Genomic DNA, 13,302 nt, shown 5'->3' on the forward strand with positions numbered 1-13,302 from the left:
GAGATGATGCTTCAACAATCAGCACTATGCCTGGGTCATGCTAACCATTTACTAAATGGCTACAACAGTCTGATAACACAGTGACTGGAGGATTGAGCTCCAGAGAGGGGAGATCTCCCCAGAGTCCTTGCAGCCAGGAGTAGGGCCTGACAAATCCAGTCCAGAAACTTGTGTGATCCACTCATTCCTTATACTAATTTTTTTTTAGATTTTTATTTTATTTTTAGCTACGCAGGGTCTTCATTGCTGTGCAGGGGCTTTTCCTAGTTGTGCCAGCGGGGGCTAATTTCTCGTTGAAGTGTTTGGGCTTCTCAATGAGGTGGCTTCTTTTGCTGCTGAGCACGGGGTCTAGGGTGTGTGGACTTCAGTAGTTTTCAGCACCCAGGCTTAATTGCTCCATGCCATGTGGGATCTTCCTGGACTAGGGATCGAATCCATGTCCCCTCCATTGGCAGATGGATTCTCAACCACTGGATCACTACGGAAGTCCCTCATTAAACTCATATTCACTAAACAGCTATAATTTTTCAAGGCTTTGTTCTAAGTCCTAAGGACAAAATACATGCTCTCTGCCTTTGAGGAATTCAGTCTTATAAAGAATGGATTTTAAAATGGATTTTAAATCCATCCACTTTCAGTTTTTACTACCACCACTCATCTCTTGCCTGTACTACTGCATACCTTCTGATCTCTGCTTAACCCTCTCCAGAAAAATATTTTAAAGTGTAAATCAGATTATGTCACTCTCCTGGAATAGCTTTCCATTGCTGTTAGAAGAGATTTTGAGCTCCTTATCATTACCTACAAGTCCTGCATGATCTGGCTCCAATTCACCTTTCCAAAATTCATCTTATACTACTCTTCCTTCACCTGGTTTTCCTACCACAGTTTCTCCCTGTTCCTTTGAATGCACAAGCCCTTTCTCTTATCCGGGGGCCTTTGCACTTGCTGTCTTACTACCTAAAAAGCTCTTCTACCAATACTTTGAATAACTAGCTCCTATTCTTCCTTTTCCCACAGTTTATTGTGATCTACACAGTCAAAGGCTTTGGCATAGTCAATAAAGCAGAAATAGATGTTTTTCTGGAACTCTCTTCTTTTTCAATGATCCAGCGGATGTTGGCAATTTGATCTCTGGTTCCTCTGCCTTTTCTAAAACCAGCTTGAACATCTGGAAGTTCACGGTTCACGTATTGCTGAAGCCTGGCTTGGAGAATTTTGAGCATTACTTTACTAGCATGTGAGATGAGTGCAATTGTGCGGTAGTTTGAGCATTCTTTGGCATTGCCTTTCTTTGGGATGGGAATGAAAACTGACCTTATCCAGTCCTGTGGCCACTGCTGAGTTTTCCAAATTTGCTGGCATATTGAGTGTAACACTTTCACAGCATCATCTTTCAGGATTTGAAATAGGTCAACTGGAATTCCATCACCTCCACTAGTTTTGTTCGTAGTGATGCTTTCTAAGGCCCACTTGACTTCACATTCCAGGATGTCTGGCTCTAGGTGAGTGATCACACCATTGTGACTATGCCAAAGACTTTGACTGTGTAGATCACAATAAACTGTGGAAAATTCTGAAAGAGATGGGAATACCAGACCACCTGACCTGCCTCTTGAGAAACCTATATGCAGGTCAGGAAGCAACAGTTAGAACTAGACATGGAACAACAGACTGGTTCCAAATAGGAAAAGGAGTACGTCAAGGCTGTATATTGTCACCCTGCTTATTTAACTTCTATGCAGAGTACATCATGAGAAACGCGGGCTGGAGGAAGCACAAGCTGGAATCAAGATTGCCAGGAGAAATATCAATAACCTCAGACATGCAGATGACACCACCCTTATGGCAGAAAGTGAAGAGGAACTAAAAAGCCTCTTGATGAAAGTGAAAGAGGAGAGTGAAAAAGTTGGCTTAAAGCTCAGTATTCAGAAAATGAAGATCATGGCACTGGTCCCATCACTTCATGGGAAATAGATGAGAAAACAGTGGAAACAGTGGCTGAATTTATTTTTCTGGGCTCCAAAATCACTACAGATGGTGACTGCAGCCATGAAATTAAAAGACGCTTACTCCTTGGAAGGAAAGTTATGACCAACCTAGATAGCATATTAAAAAGCAGAGACATTACTTTGTCCACAAAGATCCGTCTAGTCAAGGCTATGGTTTTTCCAGTGATCATGTATGGATGTGAGAGTTGGACTATAAAGAAAGGTGAGTGCTGAAGAATGATGCTTTTGAAGTGTAGTGTTGGAGAAGACTCTTGAGAGTCCCTTGGACTGCAAGGAGATCCAACCAGTCCATCCTAAAGGAGATCAGTCCTGGGTGTTCATTGGAAGGACTGATGCTGAAGCTGCAACTTCAATACTTTGGCTAACTCATGTGAAGAGTTGACCCATTGGAAAAGACCCTGATGCTGGGAGGGATTGGGGGCAGGAGGAGAAGCAGACAACAGAGGATGAGATGGCTGTATGGCATCACCAACTCAATGGACATGAATCTGGGTAAACTCCAGGAGTTGGTGATGGACAGGAGGCCTGGTGTGCTGCGATTCATGGGGTCGCAAAGAGTCGGACATGACTGAGCGACTGAACTGAACTGAACTGATTCTTCCTTTAGGCCTCATCTCAAGTATTACTTCCCCAAAGAAACCTTCCCTAGGCACTCAATCAAAGTTAGCTTCCTAGTGTTTATTTCTTCCATTGTACTTATCAAAATCTGAAGTTATTCATTTTTCTTTTATTCTTACCACCTCTAAGTATATAGGCTTCATGTGGCCTTTTCTGTCTTATTTACAGTTAAATGCCCAATGGATTTACCAGTGGTTGATGCATAGGAGGTGTCCAAAATGAACTTATCGAATGAATGAATAAAATAATCATAATATAATCATAATTAGAACTGGAAAGAGTTTCACTTAAAATATATCTACTTAAAATAGAAACCAAGATCTGGGGAATTTCCTGGCAATCCAGTGCTTGACTCTATGCTTCACTGCTAAGGACCAAGGTCGGGGAAATATGATCCCAAAAGCAGCAGCCTAAAACAAAACAAGCCACAAGATTTCATAGTAAGTAATTTTAAAATTATATTTAACATGATTTAGGGAGGACTTCAGTTAAAGATGGTGTGTTAAACACATTTATACCCATTCCCTTTGAAACCTGTCTGCATAGCAATAAAGAAACTTTAAATTTGTTTTTAAAGATAGACTGGCAAGATCACAGAGAATGGGAAAGGAAGCAATAGCAACAAAATTTTTAGAGTTGGAAAAGAGATGGACAAGTAGTAACTGACCTAGCACCTAAGAAAGGAGAATTTGGTCTTCCCTTGTGGCTCAGTGATAAAGAATCCACCTGCCAATCCGAGAGACATGGGTTCAATCCCTGGTTCAGGAAGATCCCACTTGCTGCAGCCAAGTAGTCACTGCTATTGAGCCTGTGTTCTAGAGCCCTCAAGCCGCAACTACTGAAACCTGAATGTCCTTGAGCTCATGCTGGGCCACAACAGGAACCACCACAATTTGAGGTCTGTGCACCTCAACTAAAAAGTAGTCCCTGCTCGCACAATTAGGGAAAGCCCCTGCACAGCAATGAAGACCCAGCACAGCCATAAATAAATAAATAAAATCATTAAAGAGAGAGAGAATCCCAATAGGAAAGCCAAGAAGCAATTAGGTTGACAACAGAGAAGTCACAAAAGGCTCATGAATTGGTTGCAGCAGGTTCGTTTAAGAGTATGGGAAGAAGTGCATGCATCCGTGCTCAGTTGCTGCTGCTGCTGCTGCTAAGTCACTTCAGTCGTGTCCAACTCTGTGTGACCCCATAGACGGCAGCCCAGCAGGCTGCCCCGTCCCTGGGATTCTCCAAGCAAGAATACTGGAGTGGGTTGCCATTTCCTTCTCCAATGCATGAAAGTGAAAAGTCAAAGTGAAGTTGCTCAGTCGTGTCCAACTCTTAGCGACCTCATGGACTGCAGCCTACCAGGCTCCTCCGTCCATGGGATTTTCCAGGCAAGAGTACTGGAGTGGGGTGCCATTGCCTTCTCTGCCGTGCTCAGTTACTCGTATCCAATTCTGTGATCCCATGGACTGTAGCAGACCAGGCTCTTCTGTCCATAGAATTTTCCAGGCAAGGATGCTGGAGTGAGTTGCCATTTCCTCCTTTAGGGGATCTTCCTGACCCAGGGATCAAACCTGTGTCTCCCAGGGCTTTAAAAAGCAGGTTAGGCTAACAAATTGTCTTCCCCAAGGCAATGGAAAACTGGAAGTTTGTTTTTTGGAGAGGGTAAAACAATAAGGAGGTTGAACTAAGTGAAAGTTGAGGGTAGAAGAAGTATATAGAAAAGAAAGGGATTAAATGAATGACCACATACAAAATACTGAGACCTTGTGATAGACTCCTAGTTGTCTTCCACTATCTATTTTTCTCTCCTATAGTAGTAAATAGAACCCTGATTTTTTTTGTTGTTGTTGTTCTACCAGTTTATTGCTACCAACCCGTCACCCTCCACCCTCATGCACACATGCTCAATCATGTAACCCCATGGACCACAGCCCACCAGGCTCCTCTGTCCATGGACTTTTCCAGGCAAGAATACTGGAGTGGGTTGCCATTTCTTTCTCCACCTGATTTTATTAATTTATTTATGCATTCATTTTAGTGCATAGCCACCAGAACAAACACCAAAATTGTCAATGTCTCTTGGAACTAGAAATGCTCACATGATGACATTCTGGTTAATTTGCAATGCAATAAAATTTTGTGGATAGAGAAGATAGTCTACATGGTAATGATTCTTTAGAATGTTTGAGGCTTTCTTTGTGGCCTAACACATGGTCCATTTTTGTAAGTGATCTATGATGTTTGAATATAATGTGCATTTGCTGTTTTTAATATTTATTTTTTGGCTGTGCTGGATCTTAGTTGTAGCATGCAGTATCATTTTTTCTTTAGTTGCAGCATTCAGGGTCTTCAGTTGTAGCATGAGGGATCTAGTTCCCTGACCAAGGTTCCAGCCCAGGCCCCCTGGCTTTGGGAGCATGGCGTCTTAGGCACTGGACCACCGGAAAGTCCCTGTATTTGCAAATTAACATCTATATATTGTACAAATAATATAAATAGCCCTTGGGTTAAAACATGAAGGAGACTTCCCTGGTTGTACAATGGATAAGAATCTGCCTGCCACTGCAGGGGACACAAGTTCAATCCCTGGTCTGGGAAGATTCCACATGCCTCTGAGCAACTAAGTCTGTGCACCACAACAAGAGAAGCCACCACAATGAGAAGCACTGCAATGAAGGGCAGCCCCCATTCGCTCCAACCAGTGAAAGCCCTGGTGCAGCAATGAAGACCTAGTGCAACCAAAAATCAATTATTTTAAAAAAGAAGGAAAGGGCATAAGAAAGACAGGGCAGGAATCAACGGAGAGAAAGAAAAGATTAACATAACTAGAAACTAGTTCTTTGAAAAAAATTATAAAAATAGAAAAATACAGATGGCAAATACAAAAGAAATGCAGAAGAAGTAAGTACAATGGAAAGATAATTGTATTAATAATAACTATATGCTAATAAATTTGAAAACCTAATGGAGTGATCCTAGGAAAAAAGTGCCAAAACTGGCACAAGAAGAAACAGAGACTTTAAGCAGATCAATAAATAATACACGTTTGAAAATGGTAGTTGAATTACCATTTCCCTCAAATGCCCAGATGGCTTTATAGGTGAGGTAAACACATTCCATGGACAGAGGAGTGTGGTGAGCTACAGTCCATGGGATCGCAAAGAGCTGGACACGACTGAGTGACTAACACTCGCACAACATATTTTCAAGAAACATTTCCATACAAAGAGGAGAAAAAGCTTTTCTAGGATAATATTTTTTTTGGCAGTGCTGAGTCTTTGTTTCTTTGCACAGGCTAGTGGGGGCTACTCTTCATTGCGGAGCACAGGCTCTAGGCGCTCAGGCTTTACTGATTGCAGTATTCAGGCTTAGTAGTTGTACCTCACAGGCTCTAGAGCAGGGGCTCAGTATTTGTGGAGCTTGAGCTTAGTTGCATCAAGGCATGTGAGATCTTCCCGGAGCAGGGATTTTCCAGGCAAGAGTACTGGAGTGGGGTACCATCGCCTTCTCCGATCTATGGAATATTAGAGCAAAGCTTTAATGCAAAAAGTGACACCCTGGATCTCCACACACACAAGTATCATCTACCTCTGTTTTGGCAGAATTGAATGGCTCTTGACCTCATGTTCATAGCTCATGGTGATGTTTACACTGTTGTCAACACAAATTATTAAACTGTACAGTCAATTAGAAAGAAACATCCCTAGGGCTTCCCAGGTGGCTCAGTGGTAAAGAATCCACCTGCCAATGCAGGAGACATGGGTTCAATCCCTGGTCCAGGAAGATCCCACACAAGAAAGGAAAAAATAGAAGAAAAACAAAAGAAACATCTCTAAAATTAAACAGTCTTTGTTCTCCACTCTATTGAGAACTGTTTAATTAATTCAGATAGATCCTGGGTGTAGGGAAATGAAGCAGAATGCGATTTAAATGTAACTGAGAAATGGATTCAATCCCTGGGTAGGGAAGATCCCCTGGAGAAGGAAATGGCAACTCACTCCAGTATTCTTGTCTGGGAAATCCCATGGACAGAGGAGCCTGGCAGGCTACAGTCCAAGGGGCTGCAAAAGAGTCAGACACAACTTAGCAACTAAACAACAACAATAATAACAAAAGTGCATTAATTATCCTGAAAAAAAAATGCTCTCCTGTACTCATTACACTAGCTCAGGCTTACTTGTCATGTTGTATAAAACAACCTATTTAAACCTTGATTAGCCAAATGCCCAAGGGCCAGGGAAATAAAACAAAGACACATCTGTACAGGCATATTTATAGCCTCATGCACTCATCTCACACGCTAGTAAAGTAATGCTCAAAATTCTCCAAGCCAGGCTTCAGCAATATGTGAACCGTGAACTTCCTGATGTTCAAGCTGGTTTTAGAAAAGGCAGAGGAACCAGAGATCAAATTGCCAACATCCGCTGGATCATGGAAAAAGCAAGAGAGTTCCAGAAAAACATCTATTTCTGCTTTATTGACTATGCCAAAGCCTTTGACTGTGTGAATCACAATAAACTGTGGAAAATTCTGAAAGAGATGGGAAAACCAGACCACCTGATCTGCCTCTTGAGAAATTTGTATGCAGGTCAGGAAGCAACACTTAGAACTGGACATGGAACAACAGACTGGTTCCAAATAGGAAAAGGAGTACGTCAAGGCTCTATATTGTCACCCTGCTTATTTAACTTCCATGCAGAGTACATCATGAGAAACGCTGGACTGGAAGAAACACAAGCTGGAATCAAGATTGCCAGGAGAAATATCAATAACCTCAGATATGCAGATGACACCACCCTTATGGCAGAAAGTGAAGAGGAACTAAAAAGCCTCTTGATGAAAGTGAAAGTGGAGAGTGAAAAAGTTGGCTTAAAGCTCAACATTCAGAAAACGAAGATCATGGCATCCGGTCCCATCACTTCATGGGAAATAGATGGGAAAACAGTGTCAGACTTTATTTTTCTGGGCTCCAAAATCACTGCAGATGGTGACTGCAGCCATGAAATTAAAAGACGCTTACTCCTTGGAAGGAAAGTTATGACCAACCTAGATAGCATATTAAAAAGCAGAGACATTACTTTGCCAACAAAGGTCCGTCTAGTCAAGGCCATGGTTTTTCCTGTGGTCATGTATGGATGTGAGAGTTGGACTGTGAAGAAGGCTGAGCACCGAAGAATTGATGCTTTTGAACTGTGGTGTTGGAGAAGACTCTTGAGAGTCCCTTGGACTGCAAGGAGATCCAACCAGTCCATTCTGAAGGAGATCAGCCCTGGGATTTCTTTGGAAGGAATGATGCTAAAGCTGAAACTCCAGTACTTTGGCCACCTTATGCGAAGAGTTGACTCATTGGAAAAGACTCTGATGCTGGGAGGGATTGGGGGCAAGAGAAGAAGGGGACGACAGAGGATGAGATGGCTGGATGGCATCACTGACTTGATGGACGTGAGTCTGAGTGAACTCCGGGAGTTGGTGATGGACAGGGAGGCCTGGCGTGCTGCGATTCATGGGGTTGCAAAGAGTCGGACACGACTGAGCGACTGATCTGATCTGATCTGATTGACATCTTTGTCTAAATCACTGAGCAGTACAGTGCATATCCACTGAAAAATGAAACTGCACATCTTGCAAAAGATAACAAGTCTTTATGAAGCAATGAAGTGATATTGGGAACTTAACACATCATACCCAAAGCAATAGAAAAGTGAGGATCTGACAGTTACTGGAAAAGAAAATCAAAGATTAAGACACTAGACTTCAAAAGAAGATACTTGGCTTATCAAGGTATTAAGGACGGACTTTAAGAAAACCATGATGTCCTTGGGACTTCCCTGGTAGTCCAGTGGTAAAGACTCTGAACTTCCGATGTAGGGGATGTGGGTTTGACCTCTTGTCAGGGAACTAAGGTTCTATGTACCATTCAGTACAGCCCAAAACAACAACAACAAACTGTCAACAACAACAAACTATAAGGTCCTTAAGTAGTTTTGCAAAAAGGATTCTTTATATGACTGTTTTGAGTAAAAGACCAGAGACTCATTTTAAAATGAGGCTTGCCTTTATAAGACTACATTCTAGAAGGAAGGGAGTGCTCACCAGTCAGAGGCTAGCACCAGTACATTCCATTTCCTTATATCAAAATTCCTCATACAGAAGTACAATCTTAAACCTCTCTCAGAAACTGCTCTGTGGTCTGCAAGGAGGAGGGGCTATCTCACACTCAAGTAGGAAAAATGAGACCTTGTGATGTTCTGTAGAAGGAATGTGAACCTTTCAGTCAAAGTCAGGCCGAAAGAGAATACTTGGAAAAATGGGACTAATAACATACATTTGAAAGAGATCACAATATTTGTCCAGGAAAATGTGATCTATAGAGTCCTCACATTTGTCCAAAGCAGTAAAACATTGAAAATCTCTTTGTTTGAGATGTTTACTTCTAGAATGTTCATGACAAGTTCTGTTGATTTTCCTCTTTGAAGATCATCTGCACTCTGACATTTGTATATTCAGTTCAGTTCAGTTCAGTTGCTCAGTTGTGTCCGACTCTTTGCAACCCCATGAATCGTAGCACGCCAGGCCTCCCTGTCCATCACCAACTCCCGGAGTTCACTCAGACTCACGTCCATCGAGTCAGTGATGCCATCCAGCCATCTCATCCTCTGTCGTCCCCTTCTTCTCTTGCCCCCAATCCCTCCCAGCATCAGAGTCTTTTCCAATGAGTCAACTCTTCGCATAAGGTGGCCAAAGTACTGGAGTTTCAGCTTTAGCATCATTCCTTCCAAAGAAATCCCAGGGCTGATCTCCTTCAGAATGGACTGGTTGGATCTCCTTGCAGTCCAAGGGACTCTCAAGAGTCTTCTCCAACACCACAGTTCAAAAGCATCAATTCTTCGGTGCTCAGCCTTCTTCACAGTCCAACTCTCACATCCATACATGACCACAGGAAAACCCATGGCCTTGACTAGACGGACCTTTGTTGGCAAAGTAATGTCTCTGCTTTTTAATATGCTATCTAGGTTGGTCATAACTTTCCTTCCAAGGAGTAAGCGTCTTTTAATTTCATGGCTGCAGTCACCATCTGCAGTGATTTTGGAGCCCAGAAAAATAAAGTCTGACACTGTTTTCCCATCTATTTCCCATGAAGTGATGGGACCGGATGCCATGATCTTCGTTTTCTGAATGTTGAGCTTTAAGCCAACTTTTTCACTCTCCACTTTCACTTTCATCAAGAGGCTTTTTAGTTCCTCTTCACTTTCTGCCATAAGGGTGGTGTCATCTGCATATCTGAGGTTATTGATATTTCTCCTGGCAATCTTGATTCCAGCTTGTGTTTCTTCCAGTCCAGCGTTTCTCATGATGTACTCTGCATGGAAGTTAAATAAGCAGGGTGACAATATATAGCCTTGACGTACTCCTTTTCCTATTTGGAACCAGTCTGTTGTTCCATGTCCAGTTCTAAGTGTTGCTTCCTGACCTGCATACAAGTTTCTCAAGAGGCAGATCAGGTGGTCTGGTTTTCCCATCTCTTTCAGAATTTTCTACAGTTTATTGTGATCCACACAGTCAAAGGCTTTGGCATAGTCAATAAAGTAGAAATAGATGTTTTTCTGGAACTCTCTTGCTTTTTCCATGATCCAGCGGATGTTGGCAATTTGATCTCTGGTTCCTCTGCCTTTTCTAAAACCAGCTTGAACATCAGGAAGTTCACGGTTCACATATTGAAGCCTGGCTTGGAGAATTTTGAGCATTACTTTACTAGCGTGTGAGATGAGTGCAATTGTGCAGTAGTTTGAGCATTCTTTGGCATTGCCTTCCTTTGAGATTGGAATGAAAACTGACTTTTTCAGTCCTGTGGCCACTGCTGAGTTTTCCAAATTTGCTGGCATATTGAGTGCAGCACTTTCACAGCATCATCTTTCAGGATTTGGAATAGCTTAACTGGAATTCCTTCACCTCCACTAGCTTTGTTCGTAGTGATGCTTTCTAAGGCCCACTTGACTTCACATTCCAGGATGTCTGGCTCTAGGTCAGTGATCACACCATCGTGATTATCTGGGTCATGAAGTTTTTTTTGTACAGTTCTTCTGTGTATTCTTGCCATCTCTTCTTAATATCTTCTGCTTCTGTTAGGTCCATACCATTTCTGTCCTTTATTGAGCCCATCTTTGCATGCAGTGTTCCTTTGGTATCTCTGATTTTCTTGAAGAGATCTCTAGTCTTTCCCATTCTGTTGTTTTCTTCTATTTCTTTGCATTGATCGCTGAAGAAGGCTTTCTTATCTCTTCTTGCTATTCTTTGGAACTCTGCATTCAAATGTTTGTATCTTTCCTTAAATGCTAACATTTAGCAGGGTGAGATGTCTGAGTCAAGAATGATTTCTAAATATAGTCAGTTTACTCGTGAATAATTTGATGTTATAACAACTTTCACTTCCTGATATGAGCTGAATTGTGTCCACCTCCTTTAAATTCTTATGGTGGTGGTGGTTTAGTTGCTAAGTAGGGTCAACTCTTATGACCCCATAGACTGCAGCCCATCCGGATAATCATAGGATTATCCTGGCAAGGATACTAGAGTGGGTTGCCATTTCCTTCTCCTGGGGATCTTCCCTACCTAGGGATCGAACCCCTGTCTCCTGTACTGCAGGCCACCTCCTACATTGCAGGTGGATTCTTTACCTCTGAGCCACCAGGGAAGCCCCTATGCTTAAGTACTAACCCTTAATACCTCAGAATGTGACTGTACATGGAGACAGGGTCTTCAGTTATAATGAGATCATTATGATGGGCCCTAATTCAATATGACAGCCTTATAAGAAATTTGGGCACAGGGAATTTCCTGGGAGTCCAGTGGTTAGGACCCTACCTGTTCACTGCTGGGGCCTAGGTTCAATCCCTGGTCGGGGAACAAAGATTTCACAAGTCATGCAGCATGGCCAAAAAATAAAACAAAAAAACTCAAACAAACAAAAAAAGAAATTTGGACACAAATGTGTACAGAAGACAGATGATATGAAGTCACAGGGAGATGTCCATCTACAAGCCAAGGAGAGAGGCCTAGAACCACCCTTCTCTTACACCAGAGGGAATGCTTTGATCTCAGACTTCTAAATTTCCAAAACTGTAAGAAAACAAATTTATGTTGTTTAAATCACCCATTCTGTGGTACTGTCACGGCAGCCCCAGCAAACTAATACACTTCAAACTCACATTACCTCCTAACTGTGGAAACTTGGTCATGAAAGGGTATAAGGAGGCTACAGAAGCATACAGCAAGCCACCTGGGGAGAGTGAGATCAGGAAAGATGTTCCAGAGAAGTGACAGCTAAATGGAATGTTTAATAATAGATGTTCATCCAACAGTGGGCTAATAGGTTCCAGGAAGAAAAGAACCGAAGATGAAAGACTAACTTCTCAGGTTGCTAGATGTAAACTACTACATTTAGAATGGATGTATCCATTGACTGTCTTAATGTATCCATACTGTCACTCACCAGACTCTTCTGTCCATGGAATTCTCCAGGCAAGAATACTAGAGTGGGTAGCCATTGCCTTCTTCAGGGGCTCTTCCTGAACTAGGGATCAAACCCAGGTCTCCCGCATTGCAGGCAGATTCTTTACTGTCTGAGCCACCAGGGAAGCCCCAATGTATAGCATGGGAAACTATATTCAATATTCTGTTATAAACCATGACAGAAAAGAACATAAAAAGTAAGAATGTACATGTGCATGCTAAGTCACTTCAGTCGTGTCTGACTCTTTGTGACGCTATAGACTATAGCCTGCCAAGCTCCTCTGTCTGTGGAATTTTCCAGGCAAGAATACTGAAGTGGGTTGCCATGCCCTCCTCCAGGGGAATTTTCCCAACCCAGGGACTGAACCCAAGTCTCTTTTGTCTCCTGCATTGGCAGGCATGTTCTTTACCACTAGTGTCACCTGGGAAGCCCTAAGAACGTACATATGTATTTAACAGAGTCACTGCAGTACTGCAGAGATGGGCACAACATTGTAAATCAACTATTGTTCAGTTGCCAAGCCATGTCCAACTCTGCGACCCCACAGACTGCAGTATGTCAGGCTTCCCTGTCCTTCGCTATACCCTGAAGTTTGCCCAAACTCATGTTCATTGAGTCAGTGATGCCATTCAACCATTGCATTCTCCGTTGCCCCCTTCTCCTCTTGCCCTCAATCTTTCCCAGCATCAGGGTCTTTTCCAATGAGGCAGCTCTTTGCATTAGGTGGTCACAATTTTGGAGCTTCAGTTTCAGCACCAGTCCTTCCAATGAATATCCAGGGTTGATTTCCTTTAGGCTTGACTGGTTTGGTCTCCTTGCTGTCCAAGGGACTCTCAAGTCTTCTTTAGCACCAGTTTGAAAGCATCAATTCTTCAGTGCTCAGCCTTCTTTATGGTCCAACTCTCATATCCATACATGACTACTGGAAAAACCATAGCTTTGACCATACTATTAACAAAATAAAAAAAGACTAACTTGCAACATGCCTCCAACAACTTTTTACTCTACTAATCCATTTTCCCCACTGCTCTAGTGCTGTTATTTCTTCTTCTTTTTTTTTTTTATGATAGACAAGAAGGGGATATATTTAGAGAGAAACACATTCCACAGAGCATGGGCCATCTCAGAAGGCAAGAGCAGCCGTGCTGAATTTCTAAGATACAAATT

The sequence above is a fragment of the Bos javanicus genome, chromosome 3, assembly GCF_032452875.1.
Source record: "Bos javanicus breed banteng chromosome 3, ARS-OSU_banteng_1.0, whole genome shotgun sequence".
Taxonomy (NCBI): domain Eukaryota; kingdom Metazoa; phylum Chordata; class Mammalia; order Artiodactyla; family Bovidae; genus Bos; species Bos javanicus.